The sequence below is a fragment of the Hirundo rustica genome, chromosome 18, assembly GCF_015227805.2.
Source record: "Hirundo rustica isolate bHirRus1 chromosome 18, bHirRus1.pri.v3, whole genome shotgun sequence".
NCBI classification, from domain to species: domain Eukaryota; kingdom Metazoa; phylum Chordata; class Aves; order Passeriformes; family Hirundinidae; genus Hirundo; species Hirundo rustica.
Genome location: NC_053467.1, coordinates 2,085,609 through 2,106,231, shown reverse-complemented (window position 1 = coordinate 2,106,231; position 20,623 = coordinate 2,085,609). Strand labels below are relative to the sequence as shown.

At 52.0% G+C, this 20,623-nt stretch overlaps 1 protein-coding gene across 1 annotated transcript in view; it reads right to left on the bottom strand.

The window, feature by feature from the left end:
* Positions 1–20,623, bottom strand: part of LOC120760943 (heparan sulfate glucosamine 3-O-sulfotransferase 3A1-like) — a 30,799-nt gene that overhangs the window by 7,855 nt on the left and 2,321 nt on the right. The gene's annotated exons all lie outside the window — the stretch shown is intronic.

Genomic DNA, 20,623 nt, shown 5'->3' with positions numbered 1-20,623 from the left:
GCCTCCAAAAGGGACTGGGATGCTGAGCTCCCAGTGCAGCACTGAAGGAGGAAACAGCTGGTATCACCCTGTCCCGAGGTCACAGCCAGGAAGCCTCGTCCCTTCCTGAGGAGCTGGGAAATCCATCTAAGGAATGCCGTGGAGAATGCAGCTTGCTTGCTGATAACTCCAGAGGTGAAGACCCTTCCTGCACCTCAGGCTGTGACACTGCTCAGGAGGAGCAGCAACAATCCTGGGCTGAGGGCAGGGCAGCCAGGGCACACGGAGCTGAGCCAAGGTGACCGGGCAGGAAACAGCGGTGTCCCCGAGATAAGGGGGTCACACACCCCCAGCAGACCCCATCGGAGCGGCACAGGGGGACTTCATGTCAGCCCCCTTCACGTCAGCCCCTCTGGCTGCAGAGCCACGGGGCTGTGCAGTGAGGGGCAGCATCTGCAGGCAAAGAGGGGGCTCTGCTCGCCAGCCCCGCGCCCCCGCTGCGCCTCCCGTGCTCAGCTCCTGCCCCACTGCTCTCCTGGGGATGAAGGTTGTGCGGATCAGCGCTAATTACGGCACTCAATCCCTCTGTCTAATTGCTCTGATTAATTATTGACGGGCTGAGCTGCTGCTCTGAGGGGAGCACTGTGCTCAGGGGCTCCTTGTGCTGAGATGTGACCCCGATGTCCCAGCATCCCGTGACCAGTCCGGGAGAGGAGACTGCGCAAAGAGGCTCCCAAAAAATCCACTGCGCTGGAAAAGCACATCTGGAGACCACCGGTGCCTAAGTGCTATTGACAAGCAGAAACTCCCTGATGTCATTAGCCCTGCAAGCCATTGATTTTCTCTGCTGGAACAAGAAACTCACCGGAGCTGAGGCAATCACAGGTGGCACTGCCTCCTCCTCTGGGCTGTCCAGCTGGGCTTTGGGAAAAGGGCCTTTCGGAGTGGTTTTCTTTCCAATGGCTAATTGCTGGTGAATCCCAGCCCTCTGCCCACCAGGAAGAGATGAAGAACCTCAGGGCTTCAACATGTGTCCATCCTTTGTATGGGAATGGAAACACCACCAGGCATCTTCTAGAGGATCTTTCTGTGCCAGGGCTGGGTTCATCAGCAGTGTTTCCCCCCTGGGCTGGCCACAAGCTCTTTAACCCAGCCCTAGAGCCCCTCTCCCAGCACTCCCAGCAGCCCCAGTGAATGGGAAGGACAAACTCATCCTGTCCCCATCAGACCTGGATGCAACACTCATCACCTCTGGTCCCTCCAGCACCATGTACCTCTCCCAGTGGCAGCTGAGCCCCAGCAGTGGCAGAGCTCCACACACCAGGCGTGAGCCGTTTGCCAAATTCTTGCAGCACCAGCTGACTCTTACAAGGGAGAAAATCAGGCCCACGGCGATTTCATCATATTTCCAACGTAGTTCCCAAATGAAAAGCGATTCTTTATGACAACCTGCTGACTCCCCGCTATGGCATGTTGTGTCAAAGGAGGATATCTCAGCTGAGGCAATGGACACGATCCTTTTGCACCCTTACACACCCTGCCCTTCTCCCTGTGCAAATCAAGAGCTCCCTTCTGCCTTGCCACCACGCACGAGGGGCAGTCACTGCTGGAAGGGGACAGCAGGGGACATGGCTGGACACAAATCCCATGAACCCAGCACTCACCTAAAGCAGAGTTTTGCTGGGAGGTCCTTGCCTGTTTGTCCACTGCATGTCTGCACCATGGAGAGCGAGCTCCCAGCCTCTTTCCATCACACAGAAGGATGCCAGGAGCCACAGCCTTGACAGGGATCAGCACAGCCTTCAGCCTGGACCTCACCTTCCTCAATTACGATCTTAAAACCATCCAGTTTCGCCACCTGCATTGCAATTTTTGTTCGTTTTAAAGAGGTGCCTGTGTGGGCTGGGGGTTATGCCCAGCTGGGATGTGAACAGAGCAGGAGATGGCACATGCTCTGAAAAGTTCAAAGAGTAAAGACTGAGGGATGAGGGAAAAAAACCATAAAAAATGGGTACAAATGGCCCAGCACCTGATGTAAATAAATCTCAATCTCATTCTTCCTCCCTAAGGGCACCCCTGAAGTCTTACACAGGTTCATCCTCCCAGACATCCTCACAGGAGCTGCTGCTGCTCTTGGAGGGACCAGGACTGCGCTTTCCCTCACCTGGCCCTGGGGGAAACCTCTTGATGGGCTCAGACAGGACTGAAGGCTCTGTAATAGGGAAAATATGGAAAAACCTCCATCCCCAAACCAACAACCACCTCCTGCCTCTCTCACTCAAGGATCACACAATTCAGCCCTGACTAAGCAAATCATCTTAAGGAGGAAGGTTAAAGAACTGTTTGTTATTGGAATTGTCTCCCTCTTTAGGATTCGGTTTTTGATGAATTAACTCCAGCTTCATTACTTCATGATATATTTCCCTTGACATTTAATTATACTTACCCCAAACACATTAAGCCAATCAGTCTGAACAGCTTCTTATTAATATGCAAATTTCCCCTTTGAAAAGCCATGAATCTGTGAAAAATCTCTACAGGCTTCAATTGGGCCCTTTTGGGAAGTTGGGAAGTTCCCTGGGGAAACACCCCCCTGGCCCAAGGCAGGAATCCAGCCCCACAGACACTTCCCGGGCTGGGAATGGGAAAAAGAAGATGCTGAAGCACCTCCTCAGGTGTGGAACCACGAGCGTGAGAGGCTGAACCTTGCAAACCAGCACGGTGTTGGCAGCTTGTCCCCACGCCAGCACCTTTCCATGGGAACCAGTGTTTGTCCTGAGTCATCCTCCTCTGGGACCACAAACGGGGAGCTGCGGAATATTCCCTGAAACATCAGCTTTTAGCAAAACAAACAGGGATCTGGTTCTCCTGGTGCCACGGGCAAACGGGACAGGATTTGCATTAGGCAAATAAATGGAACTACACAATTAACCATCTGCCCTGGAACAGATTTAAGTTTGGCTTTAAAGCATCACTTCCAGCCTCCCTCCGCTCTCACATCCATCTGAACACTGCAGGATTTTCTGCTGGGAAACCAGCTGGGAATTAATTCATTGAATCATTCCTCTAATTGGAGAGAAACATCAGTGTAGGTACCACAGCCCTGGTGGCCTTTGGCCTCACGGATGTGCTTCCTGTGGATTACACCAATGGACAAACCACAAAGCTGCTTCAAAACCTCCCAGAGCCTCCAGTTCCCACCAAAAGTCTTTAGTCGCCAAACCAAGATGATTTCCTGGGAGCTGCTGAGTGCCACATCAAGGAAAAGTTACCCATTTCATCTTGTTCCAAGAGAAGTTGCAGGTTTTCTTAAAAAAACATCTAATTTTCTGTATTTTTTTTTTTTTTATTCCCTACAGTTAGACATCTAAGAACAGAAATACACTGCAATCAGTGTACTATATAAATAGTCCAATTTTGGGAAACAGCTCTCATGAGCAATAAAATAAAAAAAAAAAAAGCCCAATTTACTGTGCACTATAATAAAAATATCTCTTTTACCATATAAATCAAACCGAAGCGAACAGATGAAAAAAAAAAAAAAAAAAATAAACTCAACCCCCCTGGTCTCTGCCCACAGGCACAAGCAGACGGCCCTGGGGAAGGGCTCGCCTGCCCTGTATAAATATATACAAGAGCAAATCTGTTAAAAATTGCAGCCACCACTCTGTTTTCTAAAGGTCCCAGTTTATCCTTCGCCAGGAGAAGGAGGGCTGGGGAGAGGTCGGCCAGAAACACAATCCTTTCCTGTATAAACACCATGGTCTGTGCTGGGTTTAAGTGCATCATATGGTCTATATTTTATATGCGTGTGTATATATAGAGAGAGAGAGAGAAAGGGAGATTTTTCAAGCCAGTCAGAGACATAAAGTGATCTTATATCATCTAAAACCAACAATCAGACTTGGACTTCTGGCAGTTTTCCTTGCAGTCGTCCCTGCCACCCCCCTGCCCCTTCCTCCCAGCTGCTGGAGCACACTGCTGTCTGCCCCCATTATTTTTCACAAAGGCATATAAATCACTGTGGAAACTCTTATTATCTTATTTTCCCTCTGCTTCTCTCTTGTCTGTTTGGAGAAAAATTAATGCATTCGTCTCTGGAAAAATGTGCAGTCTCTATAATTCAGTTTTAAAACAAGCACAACTCGCAAATGGATAGACCTCTGTTAGGAGACTCATTTTTCATGTGAGTAATTGAACCCTTCCCTTCGATTTTTCCTCTGGGTGTTAAAGACAACTGATGCCTTCCTGGAATTTGCTTACGCCTCAGAAAGGTGGAAAGACAAGACAGAGAGAAAGAGCAGAAGGGAGAAAGAGAGATGAGACAGAGGGAAAGGAGAGGAGAGGAGAGGAGAGGAGAGGAGAGGAGAGGAGAGGAGAGGGATGAGGACGAGGAGAGGAGAGGAGAGGAGAGGAGTGGAGAGGAGAGGAGAGGAGAGGAGAGGAGAGGAGAGGAGAGGAGAGGAGAGGAGAGGAGAGGAGAGGAGAGAGAGGAGAGGAGAGGAGAGGAGAGGAGAGGAGAGGAGAGGAGAGGAGAGGAGAGGAGAGGAGAGGAGAGGAGAGGAGAGGAGAGGAGAGAAGAGAAGAGAAGAGAAGAGAAGAGAAGAGAAGAGAAGAGAAGAGAAGAGAAGAGAAGAGAAGAGAAGAGAAGAGAAGAGAAGAGAAGAGAAGAGAAGAGAAGAGAAGAGAAGAGAAGAGAAGAGAAGAGAAGAGAAGAGAAGAAGAGAAGAGAAGAGAAGAGAAGAGAAGAGGTCTAAAGCCCATCTCAGAGCCATGGCTGTCCGTGTAGAGGGACCTTGGGGTGTCCCCAGATAAACATCCCAGATGGGATTTTTCCAAAAGCTAAGCTTTTGATTTGCACAGCTTCTCGCCACCTAGGCTGCTGAGGAAACCCACAAATCCATCCCCACCACAGGGACAGTTCAGTGTCCTGCAAACCCATGGATCACCAGCTCCGCTGTGTCCTGCAAGGACCCCAAACCCAGACGTGGCCTGGGGACACACACACTGCATGGCTGAAGCCAGAGCTTTCATCCTGATGCCTCTTTCTATGCCCAGGGAATCTCAGGGAATCTCCACTGCTTCCCTCCCACTGCCAAAGGCACACCTGCCCCCACCAGAAAACGGGAAACCCAAACCATCTGTTCTCCAGAAAAAGTGCCCCAGAAGGACAAACCCCAAAATCACAGGCAGCTTGAAAATAATCCCCATCCTCGGTGCTGGGGGGTGGCTCTGCCCACATCCTGATCCCTTATCAGCCCTGGGGCTCGGTTCACAAAAGTGGAAAGTCAAAAGAGTGACACAATCACACAGAAGAAGTCAGGAATAACTCCAGAAAGGAATCCACAATCCAGCGAGTGCTCAGGCCAGCACAAACTATTGTTCCTTTGTCTCTCACGACGTTATCTCTGCCCCCTGGGAGCCACACTGCGCAGCACATAATGCAATTTGCTCCTTCTCCTTGTCTGCCTCCTTTTTCCTCGGTGCAAGCAGAGGCCATGCACACCCACTGCAGCGCCTGTGCTCCTCCCGTGGAAGAAGAGAAGGATGGGAGAGGAGTCGGGATGGGAACTGCCGCTGGAGAGAGGGGTGGTGGTTGTGGAGCTGCAGACAACGTAAAGGGGAATAAAACGTTGTCTGAAAGTTGGAAGGACACAGAAAAAAACACTGAATTGAGGTGATTTGTGAAAAAAAAGCAACAAAAAAACCCCCCAAACCAACAACAAAAAACCCGCAAAGACAGTGTTCCTCCATTCTCCTTCCCCCTGAAGAAATGCCACAAAATCTCAGAGAATGAAAATCAGGATCTAGGGACTAAACTAGCTAAATTGAGGCAGCTGAAGCTGGAGGTAGAGAAATAATGTTGGAAATGATGCAGCAGGCTGGGAGCCACTGGGCTATGGAGCCACACCTGGGGAGTTCTGGACACCCCTGGTTCTCTGGAGATTGGGCTGCCAGGGTTTTGGGAGATGGATTTTCTCCTTTATCTGCAGAGGTAAAAGGTTCTGCCTGCCAAGATATTGCCGTGGAGTCCTAAACAGCTCAACAGAGATTATTACAGAGTTTTGGGAATTCCTGTGGCGTGCCCTGTACTGCTGGAGATGGTGTGTGTACACCTCTGTGTGTATCTGTGCGTGCAGAGTTTTATAAAAGCCCAGACACCTCAAAGGACCTCACTCGGGAAGAGAGGTTGTTCCTTAAATTATGCTGAGAAGTGATTGTTTTGTGTGTATCACTACACATCTCCCCCTGCTGCATGGCCAAAAAAAATCCCTCTTTTTATTATAAAAAAAGGGAGCCTGACCTCAGGCTATGATCTAAAATACATAGAGTCACACAAGTTTACTCCGGCAGTGGTTCTTCGTCCTTCCTGTGCCAAAATCCTTTGTCCTTTTGCTAAATGAAACTTTAATGGCTGGGAAAGGGCTCGGTGCTTTCATCCCCAGAGCAAAGCAGCCAAGTGCAAAGCAGGCAAAAGCCTCCAGAAAGCTGAAGAAGATTCCTCCTGGCCTAATTTGCAAGTTCTGGGCAAGGCAAGGGCCAGAAGCTGCACAGAGATGGATGCTGGTCTCTCCAGCCCCACAGTCAAGGCAGGGAGTTGAGCCACCACTCACAAAATCATGCAGCAAGAGCTTTTCCCTGGGCTCAGCAATTCCACCTTCTCCCAGGGAATGCATCACTGTCTAATCCAATATCAGAGTCACCTGACGTGTTTCAGGAGGTTTTAAGCTTGCAGCAGGTCTAAATTTCATGGGTAAACGACGCAGCAGTGGTTTGTACCGAGCTCACCTTCACGTCACGGGGAAGGGAGCTGGAGGCTGAGGCTTGGGCATTAGTGTGGCACCGAGGGTGTTCAGAGTGAATACAGCTCAAAAATGCCAAAAGAAAAAAGAAAAGTAAAAAGAAAAAGAAAAAAAAAAAAAAAAAAAAAAAAAAAAAAAAAAAAAAAAAAAGATGAAATGTTCTCAAGAATATGGACGGATGGAAAAAAAAAACAAACTCAATTAGCGACCTCAGGTTCATAAGTCAACTTGAGTGGTTGGGATCCAGGTCAATAAACACCGCTCTTCCTCACTCAGCACTGAGCTAGAGTGGGATGAAGGCTTCAGATCAGCTCCTGAAGATGACTCCCAGCCTCTCCTTTCGCAGGGCTGCCCTGCCTAGCAAGGCCATCCCTCCTTCCCCATTCATTCAGCGTGCCCAAAGGGAAAACCCAGCCCGAGCGCGCCTCCTCTCTCGTCACGCTTCCCTGGGAATATGCAAGGAACCACAGGAGGAACTGACTGAGCCGGGGCTGACACTCTTTAGGGCAGCAGGGATTTTAAATCCCACAGCAGTCACCCATCACCCCACGCTGGGGTCCCACCCTGCAGGGACCTCGGGGACCCCCGGCACGGTGTGAGGGATTTGGGAAAGGGCTCTGAGCCTTGGGAGCCCAGGTCTTCTGCTCCTAAGCCAATTTGGAAAGCGCAGACAGGACCCCTGGAGATGAAGATTTTGAAGCGTGATCAAAGGGACTTGACACAGCAAGGAGGATTAATGTTTCTGCAAACGCACAGTGAAAGCTTCTTAGTTATTCCAATGGGGTTTTTTTTCCAAGGGGGCCTAAGGGAGTTAGGCACTTAAAACTCACTCAGATCCTTTATTTAGTTTGCAAATCCTGCGCTGGAGCAGTGCAGCAGTGTGACCCCTGAAGCATTACTTTTCCAGCGTGTCTGCTTGAGTGAAAAGCTGAATTGATTCTGGCTGTATTGGTGGCCTCCTGCAGCTGCTCCTCAGCATCCCAGGGAGCCAGTCTGACCAGGGAAACAGTTGAGGGGACAAGGTATCTGAAGAAGTAAAATGAGACCCCACACTGGAACCATGTGGGCTGTGTGTTCAAGGGGACTGCTGGGAGCAGCTCCAGGTCTGATCCTGATGCCTTGGGAAGGCTGAGCTGGAACAGAGACTGCACAGAGCTGGAGAATAAGGGAGATGTTTATTAAAAGGCCTTTAGGACACACCTTGGGCAGGACAAGAGCCTGGCCAGGGCTGCACCCAAGGTGGACACAAAATGGGCACAAAATGGACAAAGGGTCACGAGGTCTCATACTTGGATCAGTTGTGGTCCATTTGCACTTTGGGGTTGAATTGTCCAATTCCAGCTCCAGGCTGTCAGGTCCCATCCTTCTTGTTCCTCCCTCCAGCCACCGCTGTTTGTGCTTTTGGGGCTGAAAACTTGTCCCAGTTGTCCTTGGTGTGCAGCAGGTAAAGGATTTGTTTTGTGTCGCTGCTGTGTGCAGAGAGCGGAGTGACCCCGAGTGTGAGCTCAGAGCTGCACCCTGGGCAGCACAGAACATGGAATACATGGAAGATAAAACTGAAGGCATCAATCCCTTCCACAGGGGTTTGTGCTGGACATGAGGAGCTGGAGAATGATCTCCATCTGGGCAAGCAGCATCCCCAGCCCTTCCTGGTGGTCTCAGCACCATCTCTGAGAAAGCTGCAGGAATCACTTATTTCTCCACTTTGGGTACTCTTCACTGCTCACATCTCCCTGATATATATATATATATATATTTGTTCTCCATCACCAGCTTTTACAGTCAAAAGACTGTAGAAGGAAGACACGGTGGGGACTTTGCTCCCCAGCTGGTTCCATACTTGTGATGTCCTAATCATTCCTACCACCACTTTTAATCCTACTGCACAGGGCTCCAACTTGGGAAAAGCAGCGTGAGGAAGCTGGAAAAAAGGCAGAAACAACAAAGAGCCTGCTTTCAGGCAAATATTCCTCACCGTAGTAATGGCGATAATACTGCTAAAAATAATAATAATGAGAAGTGCAGATCATGGTCCTGCTGCTTCCCACAGGGAATTTCACCCACCTCATCACCACGAACTGGTCAGGGAGCCCCACCCGCCGACACAAACGGGTCCTTGTGTGACGTGTGACATGCTATTGTCCCTAATTTGATTAATGAAGCCATCATGCCGACGGGAGCGCTCTGCACAGCCCCAGCACCTTGTTACCAAGCCACACCGGGAACTTCCCAGCACGGCGTTAATTCCCCACCACTTGCCTTTCCCAACTTTGTCAGGTAATTGTTTATGAAAAGATGAATGTGTACAATAATACCGGGCGAAGGGAGCTGATGTATGTGGTGTTAATGAACGAAATAATCAGTTTGGCAATAACTGGCATGCGTATTCGTCAAAAGGGAACCAGCAGGACATTAGCATTCTGCAGCCACCCAACCTTTATCTCCCGGTCTTGTGTTTGACAACCGCCCCCAGATAGTCCATGAATAAAATACAGAGTAGTACCCAGACATAATTAAACTGCCAATGCGGATGTACCTAAATGAACTTGATATCTTAATGACGCTAGATAGCAGGGGAATAATGAAGGCGGCGTGAAAGGGACGTGCATAACGAGCACGGGCACGGCGGGGACCGGCGGCTCCTCGTTAGCGCACCCAGCTCCCACGCCAGCCCCTGCCAGCATCACCCGTGCCACTGCCGAGGGCACAGTGCCACCCTCGGGGGGCAAGGGCCGCTCCTGCAGCGCTCGCCAGGGGCAGGCGTCACCCTCCCTCCTCCAGAAATCCCTGCTTTGCCCCACCTCTCTGCACCCAACCCTGCCCCATCTGCTCCTCCAGAGAGCTCCGGCACGCTGCTGCGCAGAGCAGACGTGATTTTAGGAGCACTTAACGTGATTAAATTACCAGACACGCTCCTTGTTAATTTTTTTTTTTTTTTTTTTTTTCAGCACGGAGATGGTTTTTGAGGAAAGAAGCTGCTCCTTGGGGATGGGCAGCGCAGAGGAAGTCCCGAGATAACTCTGCAGCACGGAGCCACAACCCCTCATCCCCGTCACATCCGCAGACATCGAGCCAGATGTGTCCTCTCCCAGCACCTCTGGGTGCAATCCTCCCTCTAGAGGATGCCGGGCACCCCTGACAGTCATCCCAGCTGTCCCTACAAAGCTGCTCCGGTGTGAGACAGGAATTTACCCCTGAACAGCAGGTTTGATCCCTCTCCTTTGGGGCAGCACCACGCTGGGCTCCTACCCCACACTGCTCCAAAGGAAATTGTCACTTACTGCTCCAACAGCTCCAATTTTAGCAGCAAATGAGCGGTGCAAAGTATCAGTCCTATCAAAGAAGTAATAACGGGAAACTGGAGCACAACAGGAGTCCAAGATGTTTGAATACAATAAGCTCAGCATGCAGGACAGCAACTGGTGCAATAGGCTCAGCTTGGCTTGGTTGTGATGTAATTGATTGAAGGCTCAGAAGCTTTCACAAAGCCAGTGTGGGAAATGTGACCCCAAAGAGGTCTTGTCTCCCCCTGGAAAGCAGACCAGGAAAACTTCCTTCCACGCAAACGGAAAAAGTTCAGCAGGTTTGGGGGAACCATCTTAAATCCCTGGAAGTGTTCAAGGTCAGGTTGGATGGGGCTTGGAGCAACCTGGGCTAGAGGAAGGTGTCCCTGCCTACAGCAGGGGGTTGGAAGGAGCTGGTCTGCAATCACCAAACCACTCTGATTCTCTGATTCTGTGAGAGCCCAGCACAGGCAGGACCAGCGCTGAGAACAGCCCACTGCAGGCAGCACAGCCAGTGTGATGCTGGGCACTGAGATGGGTTAAGAAACAGAACTCCTGTTCGGGCCAAGAAAAGGGAAAAGGTGGCACAGCCTGCCCAGGGAGGTGACAGGAGGGATGTGGGCATGTGCCCCCACCGCCCTGTCCTGAGCAGTGACAGCCACCACTGGAATGATGTGCTCTGGGTTCCTGCCAGGTGAAACCCTCCACTTACTGCACTCAGCCCCTTTCCCCTACTGGAGATTTGTCCCTGGCTGCCAATTCTTTAACCATTGCTTTTCTTCCTAGGAAAGACATCCCCGTGGTGCACCCTCGTGAGACAATAATGGGATTTCATTAGATTAAATAACTCCAATGAACCCCAGAGACCAACAGCACTTTAAACACGGAGCTCGGAGTTAGAATTAGTTATTTGACATTGATTACATTACAGGGTAAATCCAATTTCTCCCTATCCATATGCTGGCTATGATTTGCCTAGTGGGAGATGGCATTCCTGGAAACCTCTGCTGAGGGAAGGACCCGTGGCTGAGCCAACAACGTCAGGGTGAGCCATGGGCTTGTGCCTGAAAGTCCTTCTGCAGAGCAGGGCTCAGGGGATGTCCCCATTGTCCCAGCCCTCACTTTGCTCCAAAGCTCAAAGGTAGGTCTGTATCTGGGACAGCTGAGGGAGCTGGGGCTGTTCAGCCTGGAGAAAAGGAGACTCAGAGGTGACCTCATCACTCTGCACAGCTCCCTGAGAGGTGCCTGTGCTCAGCTGGGGTTGGGCTCTGTCTCCAGGCAGCACTGACAGAACAACAGGACACAGCCTCAAGCTGCACCAAGGGAAATACAGGCTGGGTATCAGGAAGAAGTTTTTCACGAAAAGAGTGATAAAGTCCTGGAATGATCTGCCCAGGGAGGTGGTGGAGTCACCATCCCTGGATGTGTTTAAACAAAGCCTGGATGTGGCACTGGGTGCCAGGGTTTAGTTGAGGTGTTGGGGCTGGGTTGGACTCGATGATCTTGGAGCTCTCTTCCAGCCTGGTGATTCTGTGAATTCTGTCAATCTGCTGTGCTGGTTTATCATCCCCTCTAGCAGGAATATCACCAGGAAATGACTGGGCCTCTCTGACCCACAGCCCTGCCTCGGCTGAGGAAGTTGATCACTCCCCAAAACTCCCTCCTGATTCCTTTGCCCCTGGAGCACCACGGCACAGCAAGGGATGTGCCTGGAGCCTCTGGCACTGCCTACCACTGGAGCTGCAAGGAGAGAAGAGCAGGACAGTGCCCGGGTCTCCCTCTGCTCCTCCCCTCCAGGATCCTGTTGGAATCCATTTTACAGCTCTGGGCTGGAGAAGGAGGGTCAGGGCAGGAATGAGATCACCTCAGGGTTCCACTCCTGCCTCTGGAGGTGTGGCAGGTGCCCTCACCCTGAGGACAGCACGGGGATGGGATGGCTCTCAGCGCACAGTGCCCCTCCCTCCCCAGTGTGTGCCATGTGCTTAAAGCCCGGCTCAGGAGATCAGCCCGGACAGAGATTCCTCTGGACATCCTGGCTGATGCGTCTTTGGAAGTTAAGAGAGCACAAACAACTCCTAAATGCATCCCCTGCTGCATCCCTGACTGCAGGGATGGGAGCACCAAGAGCGGGGACACCCCCAGGCATCAGGAAACCCAGTGGTTTGCTGTCAGACAGCTCCAGTGCAATTGGGAAGCCTGGAGCAGACAAAGCTGTGAACTCCACGGTGCAGCCCCCCAAAAGGCACAGCTCACACCCCCCCGTGGGGATGGAGGTCCCCAGGATGTGACAGGAGGCCACCACCCCCCGTGCAGGCAGGGCAGAGCTCAACCTGTCCAGCACCAAACAAAGCAGCCGGGATGGGCTGTGCCACCCAGGGCTGACCCCGAGCCGGGGCACTGCCGACGGTCAAACTCAATTAACTGCTGTGAGCTGCATCTGGGTCAGCCTGGGGACTCCTTCCCCTGCCCCGGCCTCTCTGACTACTACTGAACCCTCCTTCTGTTCCAGAGGATGCACCGGTGCTGGGAGGAAGGGTGGCGGGGCCAGGAGCAGGCACGGCAGCGTCACTTGTCACAAAGTGACTCCTGGCCCAGGCAGCTCCGGGTGCCTGCGCTGGGCTGGTCAGGGATCGCACCCTGGGCGTGTAAAAACAAGATTTCAGCTCGATGTGACTCCTGTGTCCAAGCCTCTGGGCACCTTCTGTGCCTGCCTGTGGTCAGAGCAAACGCAGCCGGGGAGGGCAGAGCTGGAGGGACAGATCATGGTGTTCACTGGCTGCAGGAAACCCAGCCCCAGCCCTCCCAGCTGCAGCTTTAGCAATGAGCTCAGTGTTTTGTGAGTTCATCAGGCTCTTGTTCACCACCAGACAGCTGAGTGTGTCCCAAATCCTCCTCAGCTGCTCTGGACACGACACAGAACATGCTGCGTGCAGGTGCCCAACAAAATCCCATCCCTGGTCCTAAGGAGGGTCCAGCTGAGCAGCTGGACAAGGATCATTTGGTGTTCTGCGGGACTCACACTGACTCTCAGCCATTCACACCCACACACAGAGTGTTTGGGGGTTTTTTGTGCTTGCTCAGAAACCTCTGGCAGCCCTTAAACCCTGGCAGGTTTGCACAGGGCAGAGGAGTTGGGCTCCTCCAGGCAGCACGAGAACCGACAGGGAACAGGGGTTTGATGGTCGTTTCTACCCAAATTACCCAGACCACGGCGCAAAGTGGAAATCCTCCCTCCTTTGCTGCCAACCACGTGATGCCAGACCTGAAAATCCATCCCTGCACACCAGCTGGATTTTTAACCAAACAACACCAACCACAGCTCCCCTTCAGTAACAGTTATGGGCTTTCCCTGTGATCCACGAGATCATTCCTGTGCCAGCAGCAGGGGCAGACTCAGATGAGACTTGACAATTCCCTCAGCTGCCCTTCGTCTCTGGTCCATCAGGTTTAGCAGCTCCTGATGCATTTTTCTTTGCCAAGCACTTCCAGGGCGCTTTTTAGACTCTTTTAGCTAAAAAACCCTCCCGTGGCAGCCGATTTCACAGCTTAATCTCACGCTGTTGGAGAAAAGTCTCTAATTCTGCTTCTTTCCAACCTGTTGCTGGTGGTACAGATGGAGACACGAGAGGGGGGAGGAGGGACAGCCACTGCCTCGGTAAGCACCCCGTGAAATCTCCTCCCAGGGGCTTCTGGACCACGGAATGGACATGCACAAACCAGGGCTAGCAGGTCCGTGGACAGGGAGCAAAGGCAGCTGGAGCCAAATGAAACGGCAGAGCTCATTTTTGGGGGCAGAGACCAGAATCACCCGAGATGGAAGCGAGCCCAGACGTGGGGATTGGCACCCTCAGCCCTCGTGAGAGGCAGCAGAGGAACTTTTCCTGCCCTTCAGCACAAGCCACTGGCTGAGGAGCAGCCTGGAGGATGTGGCTGGTGCCGAGGGAAGCTCAGCACACGTTGAACACCCACGGCTGATGCCGGTACCAGCCAACCTCCCCTCTCACCTCAGCCAGGGGAGCTCAGCACTGCCTGAACGTGTGCCAAGAGGTCCCACGTGCTCAGCCTTACCCTGCCAGGACCTCTGGGTGCTTTTCTGCCTCTTTCCCCATCGGCAGAGTGGAGCATCCTCCATTCCAGCAGAGCTGCTGATGGCCATGGCACGGCCCCAAACACAGGGGATGGGATGAGCCGTGCCGTGGCTTTGCCAACATCTTCAGCCCCCCAGACAAGGGCACTGACCCCGTGCCCGTGCCTCACAGAAGGGAGATCTCCCTCACTTGTGGCTCTGGCACAACACCCAGGCTCCTCCTGCCATCACCAGTTCTACCTGTGCTCATCACAGCGTGTTAATGGCACAATACTAATTACACCCACTAATTGCACCCCCATCCAGCCCCTGCCACGGGCACAGGTCCCCCAGGAGCAGGGGAAAGGACACCCTGGGACCTCCCAACAGCTTCCTACCGAGGCCCAAAACAAAACCTGGCAAGGTACAACCTGGAGTGCAGCAATGCTGGAAACCAAAGGGAGGTAAGGAGCAGGTTTCCAACCGAGGTAACAGCTCTGGAGTGAAAGCGCAGCTGCAAAATGGGAAAAGCAGCACGTCCTGCTGGCTACAGGAGCTTGGAGCGCATCAGCAGGTGGGGTCACTGCTCTGCAGGGTGTTTGGGGTGTCTCAGCTGAGCCAGGCACCTCTTCTGGCATCACATCTCCAGCTTTTCACCCACTAACTCTGTCCTGGAGGAGTCAGGGCACGGAGCGTCACCCAGGTGGGAAATCCAGATGTTTCCTCACTTCCTCTACTGAGCCAATGTTTGGGATTTCTCCCCGTAATTTGGCTTCCCAAACAGACTTGTGCAAAAGTTTAAACAGGGTCAAAAGCTGCTCTGTGATACAACACGAGACCACGAGGGCAGAAGTGAAATGGCAATGACAAAACGCAGCACCGAGAGCAGAATGCACAGAGCCGCACATGGGAAAACACAGAAGGCAAAACTATTGATCTGCTGGTTTTCCATAAAAGGCTTCCCCAGACAGCTTGGTTCATGGGAGGGAGCCCATAAACTGGCGCTTTTTTTTTCTGCAATTTTTAACAACAACAACAAAAAAAGACCCCACTGGAGAGAGAAATAACTTATTAAATCAATAAATAGCCAGCTTGCCATCATGATGCTGCACTTGAACCTGAACATCTCTCCCCGGGGGATGCTGTGAGAAGGGTGGTTGTGGAAAGAAATGATCCAGCTGTGAATATCCCAGCTTGCAGCCGCCAGCTGCAATCAGGAGCTGGAGTCACGGGGTAGAGCCGGGAGCCAGGCAGGATCCCACTGGAGCTGCAGGAGCTTGGTGCAAGAAAGGTCTCCAGATGCCTGGAGTTGCCCCAGTGGGATTTTTTTACGTGACAGCTGCTCGGCCATGGGGAAAACAACCACACGAGGCTCCCAAAAAGCTCCCCTGGGGCAGCAGTGAGAAGTTTCTCCTCTGTCTCCCACCGGAGACAGACCCAGCAGCCTCGGGGGAGTTTGAGCAGGGATCTTCATCCCCTGCAACAGATGGTGTTGCAAGAGAAAGAGCCCATAACGAGTCTCCTCACTTCCAGGAAGCAAGAAGGATGGTCTCGCCACGCACGAAGGGAGCCGGCGATTTCTTCTGCTGAAAGATTTCCTCCCGCAGAATCACGTTATTCAAGGGAAGCAATGCCAGGAATAATTCACCTCCTCGAGCAGCTCTATTTATACTCTCACTGCGGGCGCCATCCTGCTCACGGAGCTCCCGGCACAGGGCTCAGGTGGGCGCGGTTTGGAGCTGAGGGTTTCACCCCAAACCACGAAAAAGTGAATTTCTCAGTTGGGGGGGGGGTTATGCAGGAGAAAAGCAGCAACACCGGCCGCTGTCACAATCCCTGGGATCACCCCAGACCTTGCATGGACACCCTCACTTGGGGCTTTGTAACGGGGTAAGGCCCCGGCAATCCAACCCAAATAACAGAATTTTAACTGCAGCCTAATTCACTTCCCTCCCGTAATACCTGCACGTAACGAGAATTTGCAAAGATTTATGGCCACGACACCCGCCCCTGCTGCCCCTCGCCAGCATCTGCTGCTTCCCTGTGAAAGCAGTTTGGGTTACCTCCGAATTCTCCAGGGGAAAAAAGCATAATTAGCAGCTCAGGAGTTTCAATGCCTGCGTCACGCAGGGGGCCCATGGGGGGGTTATTCCCAGGTTTTCTGATCGCTGCTCGTTTGCTCTGAACTCTTTGGAAATGCACCGGCTCCCTTCCCCCTCCCCACACCTCACTGCTCCAGATTGAACTTCAAAAGGTCAGGGTGAAATCCAAGCTGGGCTGGGGTAAAGGCATCCTGGTGATGGTTTGGACCCCAGCCTCGATGGGATGACTCCCAGGAGCCCCCAAAGGCAGGACAGGCTCACGAGATATGACCAGAGTGGTTAAAGCAGGTGAATCTGCTGTTTCTCACAAGTTTATCCCAATTTTTGCCATAAATGAGCTCTCAGCCCAGCCAGCTGCAGCTTTGTGCTGCTCTCCACGAGAGCTGGCGCTGAGAATTTCACTGACATCTTGGACAGCCAAGGCCGCATTTCCACAGCTGCTCAGCACCAGCAGACAGGGCCAGGGGAGCTCTATCTCCAGGCATCTTGGGTCAAGATTTTTCCAAGCATCAGGAGCCACAAGGTGGGTGAGAAGGGTGCTGTTCTCTCCAGGACTGGGGTGTGAGGCGGTACTGAAGAGGAGGATGGGATCTACAGACTTCTGAACCTCCCCAGTTCACCCCAGCGCAGACCACAGCGCCTGGAAAGAGGAGTTCAGTAAAACCTTCAGCATTTATTTTTTGATGATTTCTGATAGGAATGTGGTTGGCTTCTCCTACCAGCCCAGCTCAGGAGCTCACCCCATCATCAGGAACAGACACAAAGCCTGGGTGTGAACTTCTCCATTAACAGAAAACAGAAGGGATACGTGGAGATACAAATGGTTTGGGGAAAAAAAATAAAAAAAACCAGACAAAAAAAAAAAAACAAAAAAATAACCCTTTGGGGGTCCATTTAAGGAGCAAGAGGGAGAAGAACTCAGCCCCAGCTCTCTGCAGGGAGATCTGGTCAGGAGCATGTGTGCAGTGCCAGCCCTGGATATTCCAACCAGGTGCCAGAGGACAGCCTTGGACAGCCAGTCAAAGCCGTGCCAAGGCTCCAGCTGCTCTGCCAGCAGCTCTGCTGGGTTCACCTGCTTTGGGTGGTGTTTAACCTGTCAGACTCCATAAAACTCCTCGTGTCTGTGCTGGAGAGACGTGCCACCACAGCCCTGCTGGTTCCATCCCTGCAGCACAGGGCAGTTGTTGTAATAAATCAGCTGAGACTCCGTTTCCTTCATGCAGGAGAAGCCCATTCTTTATTCACATCGCTCATTTCATGCAGTTTTCACAGACCTCACGTGCAACACCCATTGGCTGGTAGTTTTCCTCCTACTTCATTTATTGGCCAGGAGGTGATTTGTGTGTACGTGCTAAGATTCAGGTTGTTTACATTTTTCCTTTGTGGGTTCTCATGGAACTAATCTAATCTAATATTTATGCAGGTGCACTTGTTTCTCTCCCCAAGAACAGGTTGTTGTGTTAACCAGCTCTTCATACCCAAGATTATTTCTGCATGGGAACCTGCAAACTCCTGAGCTTCACTCAGAAGAAATGACAGCCTAGCTATTAATTTAGCAGAGCAAGGCTTAATTTCATAATTTAGAAGACCTTTCTTTCATAACCTTTTTTTTTTTTTTTAACCTGTCTGCAACAGGTAGTGACTTCCCCTTTACACGTGGGTAAACTGAGGCACACCACGGCATCTCCCCAGCCCCCAGGTGCCAGCTTCCAAACTGTTTCACATCTCCCCTGAAATTCCTTGAGCATCCAAGTCCAGGCAGTGGCAAGAGCACCAGAACCAGTTACTGTCTTAGACTCAACGACTCCAGCCCTGATTTCCACGGCACTTCCAGCTCCTTTTCCCCCTTAAAGAAAGAAGCCACCTTTCCTTCAGCCACCCACCTCATCCTCAGTCTGCACTGTCTGTGCCAAGCTCAGCCCATCTCCACCTGTGGTTTACAGTGAATTAGCTGCACTTTGGGGCCAAGACCACCTTTTGTTCCCTTTCTATGCAGTACCTAGCCCTGCGAGCTCAGTACAGGAGGTATTTGATTACACAGCTAATAAATAAACAAGGACCTTGATCCTCTTCAGCGTGGGGCTGTCCAAGGCTGTAATTTCCAGAGGAACTGCTGCAGGCTGTGCTGGATGCTATTAGCGATTCAAATGTGCTTGGGAGATGAGATGAGATGTTCCCAGGACGAGGGGAAGGTGCTGCTAAACCAGAACTCCCTACACGCAGCAGGGAGTGAAAAAAAAAACAACAACAAACTGGTTTAAACACAACATCCAGCAACACAGGCCACGTTCTGTGCTGGACAAACCCTGAACACAGTCAGAGCTGGTGTTCCTTGCAGAAGCAGCAAGAAAGGTGGGGAGGTGATCAAGGCAACTACTGCTACAGCATCTCCCTCATGCAGGGGGGTTTGCTACGAGGTCTTTCCTCCTGAAGGCCACCCGGTCCTGCCTCACCTTCCATAAATGGTGTTCACTGCCCTGATGTCCCCCTGACATCATCCACACACTCCTGCCCTCCCTCCCACACTTCCTGACTCACAGGCTGCGCTGCTGGGTGACAAAGCCCTCAAAAGCCCTGCTAGAGGAGAGGAGCAGCCTGACTCCCCCATCCCCAGGGCTCTGATTTCACCCTGGTGGGAGGCATGGAGGAGAGCACACAGCTCGAGGAGGGATGCAGCTGCTGGGAGAACGTCCCCTCCCAACAATCCTCCTTTTCCTCCATCCCAGACCTCCTCAGCATCTGAGATGTTCTCCGTTCCCTTTGACTCAGAAATACCAGTGGTTGCTTAGATTACAAAGAAAAAAAAGCCTCCCAAAAACCCAAACAAAATAACAACATAAAAAAAACCAACCAAACAAAAAAAACCTCCAAACAAACAAACAAATGAAAACAACTTGGGAAAAAAATCCCAAGAGGACATTAATTAGGCGTCAGAACTCCCCAGCTCTGGAAGCATTGGAGGAGGAGCAATATTTAAACTCCCAACCTGACGGAGTAACTTTGAATTATCTTTCATCTCCCCCTGGATCAGATGTAATCCAATGACATTAACTTGGCTTCACTCTAGTGAAAGTGGCACTGGTGCTGCCGAGGCAGGGAGATTAAAACATATGAAGTAAATGTTCCCGGGGTGAGTGACAGTATAATGGCATTCCAACAGGCAGCTCAATCAGTGCGAGACTAACAAAAGATCAGAGGGAAAGAGCCAGATTCGCCGTATCACTCGCAAACAGATATTTTCTTTTAATCCAGGCATTTTTTTTTTTTTTTTTACATGGCTGGCTCAGCCCCTCTTTCTGGGAGTTTTCCCCAGGCTGTACAGCCGTTCTGGGGTGGGGGTTGGCAGTTGAACTCTATTAAAGCCCATGCTCACCTGCTATTGAACTCTGCTGGCTCAATAGCCTTGTTCAGGGCTGGAGCAGCAATCTCAGAGCTGAAGTCAATGCCAGCATTGTGGGCTGCCCCCCTCCCTCCTTTTGTCCCTGCTGGATGAGGGGACTCAAACCCAAACCAGAAAAAGCTCCTTCGGGCACACGGCTCCCCTCGATACCCAGCCCACACACGGGCCCACACGGAGATGTCACACTCCCCGAATTAAATCCCACCGATGTTTTACAAGGTCAGCTCCCCCAGGAGCAGCACCCTGACTCCATTTGATTTCCTGGAGGACGTTTCCATGCACTGTGTGCCACCCCGGCAGGTGACCTGCGTGTCCCCAAGGCCGTGCCTCACAGGCACACCCGAGTGTGCTCCAGGAGCATCGCCCCGCTGCCGCAGCCGCTTCCCCCACGCCCACGGGGGAGCAGCTCTCTCCTTCCCAGGGGGAACCAGGCTTCTCCTCACGCCCCAAACCCCACCACAGCCACCGTGTCCCCGTGCCAGCCCACCTCCGTGCTCCAGCGACAGCAGCATCAGCTACCAAGCCTGGCTGGCTCTTCAATTCCTAACAGCCCCCAGCTTTTTTTGTTGCCCGTGCGGGCTTCCTGCGGGCGCTGAAAGCAAACCCGAGTGTTTATACCTTGTAATGACGCTGTTTAGTCTGACTGCTGGGAAACAGCAGCGCGCCTGAAACCTAAGCCTGCGATGCCAAAGATAAGGAATCGGGACCTCTGGCAAACATCTGGCGATTTCCCAGCACTGAACCCTCATCAAAGGCTGCAACAAAGCGTGCAGGGACACAGGTAGGGTGGGGTTTTTTTTGTTTGTTTTTTTTCTTTTTTTTAAATGAGTCTTTGTAGCAGGCTGGTAGCTGGTGAGCAGCACGCTGGCACCGCAGCTCTGCCATCGCGCCGGGGCTCTGTGTGTTAGCAAAGATTACTCACACAAGCAAAGCCAGCAAGATTAGGTCTCAGGGGAATAATCCCGTACAAAGAAGTCACTGTACCTCAG